This window comes from Arachis hypogaea, chromosome 11, assembly GCF_003086295.3.
Source record: "Arachis hypogaea cultivar Tifrunner chromosome 11, arahy.Tifrunner.gnm2.J5K5, whole genome shotgun sequence".
NCBI lineage: Eukaryota > Viridiplantae > Streptophyta > Magnoliopsida > Fabales > Fabaceae > Arachis > Arachis hypogaea.
Window position 1 is genome coordinate 78,071,414 of NC_092046.1, and position 12,372 is coordinate 78,083,785.

Consider the following 12,372-nt stretch of genomic DNA (forward strand, 5'->3'; position numbering starts at 1 on the left):
CATGGCTCACGCGGCCGCGCGGATTGGAAAAGCTCAAGCGACGCAGTAGCGTGGACGACGCGAACGCGTGGCAAGGAAAAGCGCGAATGAGGCGTCCGCATGGATGACGCGATCGCGTGACATGTGCGATCTGCATAATCTGCAGAATTCGCTGGGGGCGATTTTGGACCTTATTTCGACCCAGTTCTCGGCCCGGAACAGCAAACTAGAGCCAGAGAATATGCAGAAACAAAAGAGAACATTCATTCTAGACAGTTTTGGGGAGTTTTAGATCTAGTTTTACTCCCTTAGGTTTCTCTCTCTAGGTTTAAGAATTTTAATTTTCAATTGGTCTTAGCATTGGAACATTGAGAAGAGTTATTTCCTCATCAAGACTTCATCATTCTAGTTCGTTCTCTTAACTTGGTTTTATTCTTCCATGTTCTTTGCTTTGTTCAATTTTGTCATTTGAATACTTTCATGATTATTTAGTACAAGGATTATTTCTTCCATTTTAATTTATTTTCCATTCTAATAATCATGTCTTCTTTTAATTCCCTTTCATATGTTATGGATTTATTATTTACAATGAGTGAGTAGTTCCCTCACTTGATGGGGAGTTGATTGAAAGGAACTCTTGAGTTGGAAGGATTGAAAGAAAAATTGTAATTGGGTTAACTGTTGGATTGTTATCTAATCACTAACACCAATCCCTTTGAACTAAGTGGGTTGCAACTCGTGAACAGATCTAGCATTCCAACTTGTTTGACTTTCCTTTACTTAGTAAAGGATAACTAAACAGAACAACCATTAATTATAAATTGATCTTGAAATCGTTCTATCAATAATAGAGATTCCAACTAATCAACTCCCAGTCAAGGCTTTTATTCATATTATTTGAATTTTCTCAATTTAATTTTCCACCTACTTAACTCAACTTCTTGGAACATCTGATTAATAAAATAGCACACTTTTCTGCAACTCGTTGGGAGATGACCTGGGACTTAAACTCCTAGTAATTTTTAATTTAAACTCTCTGTGACATATTTCTAAATTGATAGGCAGATTTTTGGTGAGTTAAGAACTATACTTGCAACGTAATTATTTTAATAATTTTTAATTCGCCAACTTCTGTCCCCCATCAAGGATCATAATCAAGGAGCATTTACTAGTTCATACTCCACTTATCAAGAGCCATCATCACTTGAGAGTACCTTCAATTTATTCGTGCAAAATTGTCCAATCCCACCTCCCAGTTTCTCATTTGAAAATTCTTCATCACTTGAATATGCCTCAATACAAAGTTCCTGCCAAGATCCATACAACTCATTTCATCAACCACTAATTTCATTTTATTACTCACAAAACTCATTCCATACTCCTCAAAATAACTTCACCACAACACATCCATATCCACAAAATTTCTCTTAACCTTCATCCCTTGAGTTAGCAGTTGAGGATCTCCTTCAAAGTGCCTTAGAATCTTAGGAGAGAGCTAGAGAATTCTTGAAAAGTCAAGAACAATACTGGAAATAACGAGGAATCCTCTTCGAAAAGATGGATGAGTACTTAGAGTAAACGAGTAAGAATTTAGGATTGCTAAGCAAGGAGGATGAGGGCCAATCTATGGGTATGGAGGAAGAATTGGAAGAACAAGATAAAGAGGTCTTTGTATCAAGTGAAACTTCAATGGAGAAGGAGGTTGCAGAGGTATGTGAGCCTAGGACTTTACATCCACAAAGGCTAATTGAGGTGACAGAGGAAGATAAAGACTCACTCCCAAAAGACCCAATGGAATATCATGTAGAAGAAAAGGAGGAAGTCAATCAAGAGAGTCCACATTCAAGTGAAGTAGAGAGTTACATGGAAGAAGGATGCATTGAACCACCAACTCAAGAGGTTTTTGATGAAGAGGACACTCCAACCATCACACAATACCTAAGTCTTGAAATCAAGGTAGTGAAGCAATCAATAAAAACACTCAAAGAAGGGTTGTGACCAAGAAACAAAAGACAACAATCATGAAAAAGAGAAGGTCAACAAAAAGCAATCCAACCCCCACCCCAACAAGCAAGAGGAATCAAGCTAATATCAACAAAAGAATAGGAGGCAATCAAATCAAGGGGCATCAATTTTCTCTTCTTCTCCCTTAAAGTCCTTTTTCTTAACCAATTGGAAGAAGAGGAAGAAAATTCAAGAATCAACATGTCAAGTTAATGACATTAAAAGAGCGCTTGTTGGGAGGCAACCCAACCGTTGGTAACATTTTCTTTCTTGCTTAGTTTACTTTCAATAATTTGGCATATGATTGCATTCTAAGTTTGGTGTTTCATGCAACAATTTGATCTTCAATCTTTAGTGGGTACTTGCATCATTCTAAAATGAAAGTGTCACACTAAATTTGGTGTTGCCACTTACATTTCATGCATAGTACCATGCACAACTCACTTATTAATGCAATCATATTGTCTCTTTCTTTGTGCCTTGATTGTCATCTTTAATTTTTGCTTGCTTAAACACATGCATTACTTACATCTCTTCTTGAAGACATTCATGATTAATCATAAATTCTATCACCACTATTTTATTTGTTGCTTGAGGATAAGCAATCATTCTAAGTTTGGTGTTGGGGAAGGAAGGAGTAGAAGGAAAATGACAACAACAAACATGAAGATCTACAAGGTGGTTAAGTTCCTTTTCCTCTTATTTATCTTCTATACTTTCAATTGCATGATTGTCTTTCATTTCTTTTATATGCATGTGTGTTCTTCTTTTTGGAAAAGCATAGCTTGATATTTGAATTGTAACATGTTGCTATGACAGTATAACTACCATCTTGAATTTTGTGAGTCAAAGTAATTAAGTATCATGATCATAAACAAACAAGGTAATTATAGAAGAATCTAGCATGAGCATATAAGTATTGGAAGGCTAGCATGACTATTGTTGCTCAATTGCATTTGAATTTGTTTAATTGAAGTTTCATCTAGGACATTTTATAAAATATTTGAAATATTGAAAACCTTGAACAAGCAAATCAATTAAAAGATTAAGAAAGAAAAAGGGAAAAATGAGGAAGTTGAAGGCTCTGAGTACCAATGACAATTCATTAGTCAAGTACTTGTGGTGTTTATGTATCAAGCAAAAAGCTTGAAAACAAAACACTTAGAGTCAAGACTAGGCTCAAGTGCAAAGCACTCCCTCAAAGCTCAAGGCTCTAAGCACCAATGATTAGAAGGAAAGTAAAGAAAAGAAATAAATGAGCTTAAAGAGTCCTCTAATTAAATGCTTGTGGTGCTTATGTATCAAGTGGTAATACTTGAAAACAAAGCATTTAGAGTCGAAGTTTTTAACTAATGGTGCAAAGCACCCAAGAAGCTAAGCTAAGAAAAAGATGAAAAGCTTGTTCAAGGAAGGAATATAAGGAAAAGATTTCATAAAGTGAGCTAGATAGAAACATCAATCATTTGAATTTCTTTTGTGATTATTGCATGCATAGTAAACTAGCCAACCATGAACATAAAAATTGCTAATCTTCTCACCTTGGTTTGTCAAACTTTATTCCATGGTTCTTTTTTTGCTTGAGGACAAGCAAAGTTTAAGTTTGGTGTTGTGATGACTGTGCATCATGTTATGTTTTTCTATACTTTTTCAAATAAAAATCAATTCATAATGCTTAATTATAGGAGTGTTTTGGTGATTAAATTGAATATTGCTTTGATTGCTTGAGTTAATGAATTTTGTAGTAAATGATAGAAAAGGTAGCAATAAAAGCACTAATAGAGGAAGCACACTCCCAGCGGTGTTGGAAAGCTGAGATCCAGGGCTTTCCAATGATATATAATAGTCTATAGTGGGCATTCATTTTGGGAACGCAACAGACCAATTATTCAGCGAGCAAGGTTTCCCAAACCTTCACAAGCCCAAAATGCCACTTCAATGACACTCCGCATTGGGCCACTTCCAAATACTCCAATCCCTTCATTTATTCTTCAATGTTTCAAACTTCTATGAAGGGAATTAAAAGTTCACAAGCCCAAGTCAAGCCACAATTAACAATCAATCAAGGCCATAAGAATCATCTAGAAGTAATTAGGAAATTTGCATTTGATTTTAATTTCATTTGAATTTGTAATTTAGGTAGCTTATAAATAGGACCTTAGCTTCATCATTTGACACACACCATGGAGGGGTGGAGGTGACTCCACTCCCTTTTCACTCTTATTCTCTTCTCTTCTTCCATTCTTTCATACACACTTTTGTAAATATTTTGCTATGAGTTTCTAATTTTCAACATTTGGGAAAGAGAGCTCTATTGCAATTTAATGGGTTGATTTATTTTCATTCTTCATCTTCAATTCTTCTTTCATTGTTTCTTTAGAGAGAGTATTTGTGCTTCAAAGATCTAATTACTATCGAGAGAGGGATTAGATCTATTTGAATTCTATGATGAACTTGAGAAAAGAGTCATAGAATTTAGTTTGAGGCTCTTCTCTCACAACTTTCTTGATTGATAATTCTTAGCTTGATATGTGAGATGTAATCACTTTGAATTGAAATCTTGAGGGTTGTGTGGCTCTAAATTAGAGACCATACTTCATCTCTTCTCATGAGCAATTAGATCAAGAGATTGGCAATTGATCAAGTTAAGAGAAATCAAATCACTAAGAGATTGGGGTTTGAATACTTATGATTTGCCAAGAGATCAATGATTGCATGATTGAAGTGGAGATGAGAATACAATATCTCTTGATCCCAATGTTAATTTCATTCTTAATTCTTGTTATTTACTTCTTGTCTTTAATTCTTGTCATTCAATTGTTCTCTTTAAATTCTTGTCATTTACTTATGCACATTTATGGCTTTATTTACTTTTGCACATTTATGCCTTCCAAGTGTTTGTAGAAATGCTCCACTTGGTTTTACTTTCTTGTCATTTACTTTCTTGCACTTTACTTTCTTGTACTTTCCATTCCTTGCAATTTACATTCTTGTACTTTAATTTTCAGCACTTTAATTTCTTGTCATTTACTTTTCTTGCACTTTATTGCTTTCATTTAATTTCAAGTCATTTACATTTCTTGTTGCTTATCACTCAAACTTGAATCGTCTAACTAGAATAATTAATCAACTATTGCTTGCTTAATCCATTAATCCTCGTGGGATCGACCTCACTCTAAGTGAGTTTTACTACTTGATACAACCCGGTATACTTGCCGGTAGTTATTACGGAGAATTAATTTTTCCGTATCAAGTTTTTGTGCTCACTTTCCTTGATACGACTCGGTTTAATTTTCCGGTATACTTGATACTGATGACAGGTCATCTTAGCCTAGTTTCACTAGCCTTTTTCCTTTGTTTTCAATAGGTTTTATGCACTTTCTTGGGCCACAAGTAAGTTGGTGGACGAAATTGTGATTACACTTTGATTATGTAAAATTCATTGCTCTTTCTTTCCCTGGCAATGGCGCCAAAAACATGATGCCAATACCATGGTTCACAACTTCGCACAACTAACCAGCAAGTGCACTGGGTCGTCCAAGTAATACCTTACGTGAGTAAGGGTCGAATCCCACGGAGATTGTTGGTATGAAGCAAGCTATAGTCACCTTGTAAATCTCAGTCAGGCAGATATAAAATAGTAATGGGGTTTTCGAAAATAATACTAAAATAAGGATAGAAATACTTATGTAATTCATTGGTTAGAGGTTCAGATAAGCGTGTAGAGATGCTTTCATTCCTCTGAACCTCTGCTTTCCTGCTGTCTTTATCCAATCAATCTTACTCCTTTCCATGGCTGGCTTTATGTAAGGATGTCACCGGTGCCAATGGCTACTTTCGATCTCTCTCGGGAAAATGATCCAAATGCTCTGTCACAGCACGGCTAATCGTCTGGAGGCATCACCTTTGTCGTTGGTTACATCCTATTCCTCCCTGTGAAAATGGTCCGATGCGCTGTCACTGCATGGCTAATCATCTGGAGGTTCTCGATCATGCTGGAATAGGATTTACTATCCTTTTGCGTCTGTCACTACGCCCAGCACTCACGAGTTTGAAGTTCGTCACAGTCATTCAATCCCAGAATCCTACTCGGAATACCACGGACAAGGTTTAGACTTTCCGGATTCTCATGAATGCCGCCATCAATCTAGCTTATACCACGAAGATCCCAATATCTCGGACTCGGTCCCCTGTATTAGTAATCTAAGAGATACTCGTTCAATCGAAGGTAGAACGGGAGTGGTTGTCAGGCACGCGTTCATAGGGAATGATGATGATTGTCATGTTCATCACATTCAGGTTGAAGTGCGAATGAATATCTCAGAAGTGGAATAAGTTGAATTGAATAGAAAACAGTAGTACTTTGCATTAATCTTTGAGGAACAGCAGAGCTCCACACCTTAATCTATGGAGTGTAGAAGCTCTACCGTTGAAAATACATAAGTGAAGGTCCAGGCATGGCCGAGAGGCCAGCCCTCAAAACGTGATCAATAGATCAAAAGATAATCCAAAGATGTCTAATACAATAGTAAAAGGTCCTATTTATAATAAACTAGCTACTAGGGTTTACAGAAGTAAGTAATTGATGCATAAATCCACTTCCGGGGCCCACTTGGTGTGTGCTTGGGCTGAGCTTGAGTGTTACACGTGTAGAGGTCATTCCTGGAGTTGAACGCCAGTTTTGGTGCCAGTTTGGGCGTTGAACTCCACTTTGCAACTTGTTTCTGGCGCTGGACGCCAGAATTGGGCAGAGAACTGGCGTTGAACGCCAGTTTGCGTCATCTAAACTTGGGCAAAGTATGGACTATTATACATTTCTGAAAATCCCTGGATGTCTACTTTCCAAAGCAATTGGAAGCGCGCCATTTCGAGTTCTGTAGCTCCAGAAAATCTACTTTGAGTGCAGGGAGGTCAGAATCCAACAGCATCAACAGTCCTTCTTCAACCTCTGAATCTGATTTTTGCTCAAGTCCCTCAATTTCAGCCAGAAAATACCTGAAATCATAGAAAAACACACAAACTCATAGTAAAGTCCAGAAATGTGAATTTAACATAAAAACTAATGAAAACATCCCTAAAAGTAACTAGATTCTACTAAAAACATACTAAAAACAATGCCAAAAAGCGTATAAATTATCCGCTCATCACAACACCAAACTTAAATTGTTGCTTGTCCCCAAGCAACTGAAAATCAAATAGGATAAAAAGAAGAGAATATACTATAAATTCCAAACTATCAATGAAACATAGCTCCAATCAAATGAGCGGGACTTATAGCTTTTTGCCTCTTGAATAGTTTTGGCATCTTACTTTATCCATTGAGGTTCAGAATGATTGGCATCTATAGGAACTCAGAGTTCAGATAGTGTTATTGATTCTCCTAGTTCAGTATGATGATTCTTGAACACAGCTTCTTTATGAGTCTTGGCCGTGGCCCTAAGCACTTTGTTTTCCAGTATTACCACCGGATACATAAATGCCACAGACACATAATTAGGTGAACCTTTTCAGATTCTGACTCAGCTTTGCTAAAGTCCCCAATTAGAGGTGTCCAGGGTTCTTAAGCACACTCTTTTTTTGCTTTGGACCTTGACTTTAACCGCTCAGTCTCAAGTTTTCACTTGACACCTACACGCCACAAGCACATGGTTAGGGACAGGTTGGTTTAGCCGCTTAGGCCAGGATTTTATTCCTTTAAGCCCTCCTATCCACTGATGCTCAAAGCCTTGGGATCCTTTTTATTTGCCCTTGCCTTTTGGTTTTAAGGGTTATTGGCTTTTTGCTCTTGCCTCTTGGTTTTAAGAGCTTTTGGCTTTTTCTGCTTGCTTTTTCTTTTTCTTTCTATTTTTTTTTGCCTATTTTTTTTTCTGCAAGCTTTGTTCTTTGCTGCTTTTTCTTGCTTCAAGAATCATTTTTATGATTTTTCAGATTATCAAATAACATGTCTCCTTGTCATCATTCTTTCAAGAGCCAACAATATTTAACATTCTTAAACAACAACTTCAAAAGACATATGCACTGTTCAAGCATTCATTCAGAAAACAAGAAGCATTGTCACCACATCAATATAATTAAGCTAAGTTCAAGGATAAATTCAAAACTCATGTACTTCTTGTTCTTTTAAATTAAAACATTTTTCATTTAAGAGAGGTGATGGATTCATAGGACATTCATAACTTTAAGACAAAGTTACTAACTACTAATGATCATGTAATGAAGACACAAACATAGATAAGCACTTAACATAGAGAAAACGAAAAATAGAGAAAGTAAGAACAAGGAATGAGTCCACCTTAGTGATGGTGGCGTTTCCTTCTTGAGGAACCAATGATGTCCTTGAGCTCTTCTATGTCTCTTCCTTGTCTTTGTTGCTCCTCCCTCATTGCTTTTTGATCTTCTCTTATTTCATGAAGGATGATGGAGTGCTCTTGATGTTCCACCCTTAGTTGTCCCATATTGGAACTCAATTCTCCTAGGGAGGTGTTGATTTGCTCCCAATAGTTTTGTGGAGGAAAATGCATTTGAGGCATCTCCGGGATCTCATGGTGATGAGCTTCATATGCCTCTTGAGCTCCATGGATGGGCTCTCTTGCTTGCTCCATCTTTTTCTTAGTGATGGGCTTGTCCTCTTTAATGAGGATATCTCCCTCTATGTCAACCCCAGCCGAATTGCATAGGTGGCAAATGAGGTGAGGAAAGGCTAACCTTGCCATAGTGGAGGACTTATCAGCCACCTTGTAGAGTTCTTGAGGTATAATCTCATGAACTTCCACCTCTTCTCCAATCATGATGCTATGGATCATGATGGATCGGTCTATAGTAACTTCAGACCGGTTACTAGTGGGAATGATTGAGTATTGAATGAACTCCATCCATCCTCTAGCTACAGGCTTAAGGTCCAGTCTTCTTAGTTGAACCAGTTTTCCTTTTGAGTCAATCTTCCATTGAGCTCCTTCTACACATATGTCCATAAGGACTTGGTCCAACCTTTGATCAAAGTTGACTCTCCTTGTGTAGGGGCGTGCGTTCTCTTCCATGTTTGGCAAGTTGAACGCCAACCTCACATTCTCCGGACTAAAATCTAAGTATTTCCCCCGAACCATTTTAACATAGTTCTTTGGATCCGGGTTCTTACTTTGATCATGGTTCTTGGTGATCCATGCATTGGCATAGAACTCTTGAACCATTAGGATGCCGACTTGTTGGATGGGATTTGTTAGAACTTCCCAACCTCTTCTTTGAATTTCATGTCGGATCTCCGGATACTCATTTCTTTTGAGTTTGAAAGGGACCTCGGGGATCACCTTCTTCTTGGCCACAACATCATAGAAGTGGTCTTGATGGGCTTTGGAGATGAACCTTTCCATCTCCCATGACTCGGAGGTGGAAGCTTTTGTCTTCCCTTTTCCTTTTCTAGAGGATTCTCCGGTCTTAGGTGCCATCAATGGTAATGGAAAAACAAAAAGCTTATGCTTTTACCACACCAAACTTAGAATTTTGCTCGCCCTCGAGCAAGAGAAGAAAGAATAGATGAAGAAGAAGAAGAAATGGAGGAGAGGGAGAAGGGGTTGTGTTTCGGCCAAGAAGAAAAGAGAGGGTTGTGTTGTGTGAAAATGAGGAAGAATGGAGGGTTATATATAGGGATGGGAGGGGGTGGAGGTTTGGCCATTTAGGGTGGGTTTGGGTGGGAAATTGATTTTGAATTTTGAAGGTAGGTGGAGTTTATGAGGTAGGTTTATGGGGAAGAGTGGATGGATGTGAGTGGTGAGGAGGTGATGGGGAAGAGAGATTGAGGTGATTGGTGAAGGGTTTTGGGGAAGAGTGTTTATAGGATTGTGTGAAAGAGGGGTGAGAAGAAGTGAGTGGAGGTAGGTAGGGATCCTGTGGGGTCCACAGATCCTGAGGTGTTCAAGGATTTACAACCTTGCACCTAATTAGGCATGTAAAATGCCCTTGCACACAACTCTGGGCGTTCAGCGCCAGGTTGGTGCCCATTTTGGGCGTTCAACGCCCATTTGTTGCCCATTTCTGGCGTTGAACGCCAGAACCATGCTTGTTCTGGGCGTTCAGCGCCAGCTCCTCTCCAGGGTGCAATTCTGGCGTTCAGCGCCCAGATGATGCCCATTTTGGGCGTTCAGCGCCAGAACCATGCTCTGTTCTGGCGTTGAACGCCAGGCAGATGCTTCCTCCAGGGTGTGATTTTTCTTCTGCTGTTTTCGATTCCATTTTCAATTTTTATATTTATTTTGTGACTCCACATGATCATGAACCTATAAAGACATATAACTAAGAAAAATATAGTTAGATGAATAAAAATTGGGTTGCCTCCCAACAAGCGCTTCTTTAATGTCAATAGCTTGATAGTGGGCTCTCATGGAGCCTCACAGATGTGCAGAGCTTTGTTGAGACCTCCCAACACCAAACTTAGAGTTTGGATATGGGGGTTTGACACCAAACTTAGAGTTTGGTTGTGGCCTCCCAACACCAAACTTAGAGTTTGACTGTGGGGCCTTGGTTGACTCTGCTTTGAGAGAAGCTTTTTCTGCTTCCTCTCCATGGATGCAGAGAGAGATCCTTGAGTTGTAAACACAAGGTTGTCCTTATTTAATTGAAGGATCAATTCTCCTCTGTCCACATCAATCACAGCTCTTGCTGTGGCTAGGAAAGGTCTTCCTAGGATGATGAATTCATCCTCTTCCTTTCCAGTATCCAGGACTATGAAATCAGCAGGGATGTAAAGGCCTTCAACCTTTACTAACACGTCCTCTACTTGTCCATAAGCCTGTTTTCTTGAATTATCTGCCATCTCTAATGAGATTTTAGCAGCTTGAACCCCATAGATTCCCAGTTTCTCTATTACAGAGAGGGGCATGAGGTTTATCCCTGAACCAAGGTCACACAGAGCCTTAAAGATCATGGTGCCTATGGTACAAGGTATTATGAACTTTCCAGGATCCTGTCTCTTCTGAGGCAATGTCAGTTGATCCAGATCACTTAGTTCATTGGTGAACAAGGGAGGTTCATCTTCCCAAGTCTCAATACCAAACAATTTGGCATTCAGCTTCATAATTGCACCAATAAACTTGGCAGTTTGCTCTTCAGTAACATCCTCATTCTCTTCAGAAGAGGAATACTCATTAGAGCTCATGAATGGCTTAAAGAGGTTCAATGGAATCTCTATGGTCTCTAGATGAGTCTCAGATTCCTTTGGTTCCTCAGAGAGAAACTCCTTATCGATCACTGGGCGTCCCAGGAGGTCTTCCTCCTTGGGATTCACGTCCTCCTCTCCCTCATTGGGTTCGGCCATTTTGGTTATGTCAATGGCCTTGCACTCTCCTTTTGGATTTTCTTCTGTATTGCTTGGGAGAGTGCTAGGAGGGATTTCAGTGATCCTTTTACTCAGCTGGCCCACTTGTGCTTCCAAATTTCTAATGGAAGACCTTGTTTCATTCATGAAACTTACAGTGGCCTTAGATAGATCAGAGACTAAGTTTGCTAAATTAGAAGTATTTTGTTCAGGGTTCTCTGTCTGTTGCTGAGTGGATGATAGAAAAGGTTTATTATTGTTAAACCTGTTTCTTCCACCATTATTAAAGCCTTGTTGAGGCCTTTGATCCTTCCATGAGAGATTTGGATGATTTCTCCATGATGGATTATAGGTGTTTCCATAAGGTTCACCTAAGTAATTCACCTCTGCTATTGCAGGGTTTTCAGGATCATAAGCTTCTTCTTCATAGGAAGCCTCTTGAGTACTGTTGGATGCAGCTTGCACTCCATTCAGACTCTGAGAAATCATATTGACTTGCTGAGTCAATATTTTGTTCTGAGCCAATATGGCATTCAGAGTATCAACTTCAAGAACTCCCTTCTTCATAGGCGTCCCATTATTCACAGGATTCCTTTCAGAAGTGTACATGAACTGGTTATTTGCAACCATGTCAATGAGTTCTTGAGCTTCTGCAGGCTTTTTCTTTAGGTGAATGGATCCACCTGTAGAAGTATCCAATGACATCTTTGATAGCTCAGATAAACCATCATAGAATATATCCAGGATGGTCCATTCTGAAAGCATGTCAGAAGGACACTTTTTGGTCAACTGTTTGTATCTTTCCCAAGCTTCATAGAGGGATTCACCTTCTTTCTGTTTAAATTTTTAAAATTAATTAATTCTGAATTTGTGAAAAGTGCAGCAAAAAAAGTCAATTGTCTGGGTGTAGCATTATCCGGTGAATAAAAAAATAAAAAAAATACCTTTAGAAAAATTAAAAATTTCAAAAAAATAAATTTTCTATTTTTGGATTTTTAAATTATAAGATTAATTTTTTTATTTAAATTAGAAAAATAAAATAAAGTCCAGTTATATCTAGTAAACAACAGATCTATAAATTTGTT

The 12,372-nt window shown here is 38.4% G+C and overlaps 1 non-coding gene across 1 annotated transcript; it reads left to right on the plus strand.

The window, feature by feature from the left end:
- Positions 1 to 12,050: 12,050 nt before the first annotated feature.
- Positions 12,051 to 12,157, plus strand: LOC112725918 (small nucleolar RNA R71). Its single transcript, XR_003164997.1, has one exon. It is a non-coding gene; the product is annotated as a small nucleolar RNA R71 (small nucleolar RNA).
- The last annotated feature ends 215 nt before the right edge of the window (positions 12,158 to 12,372 follow it).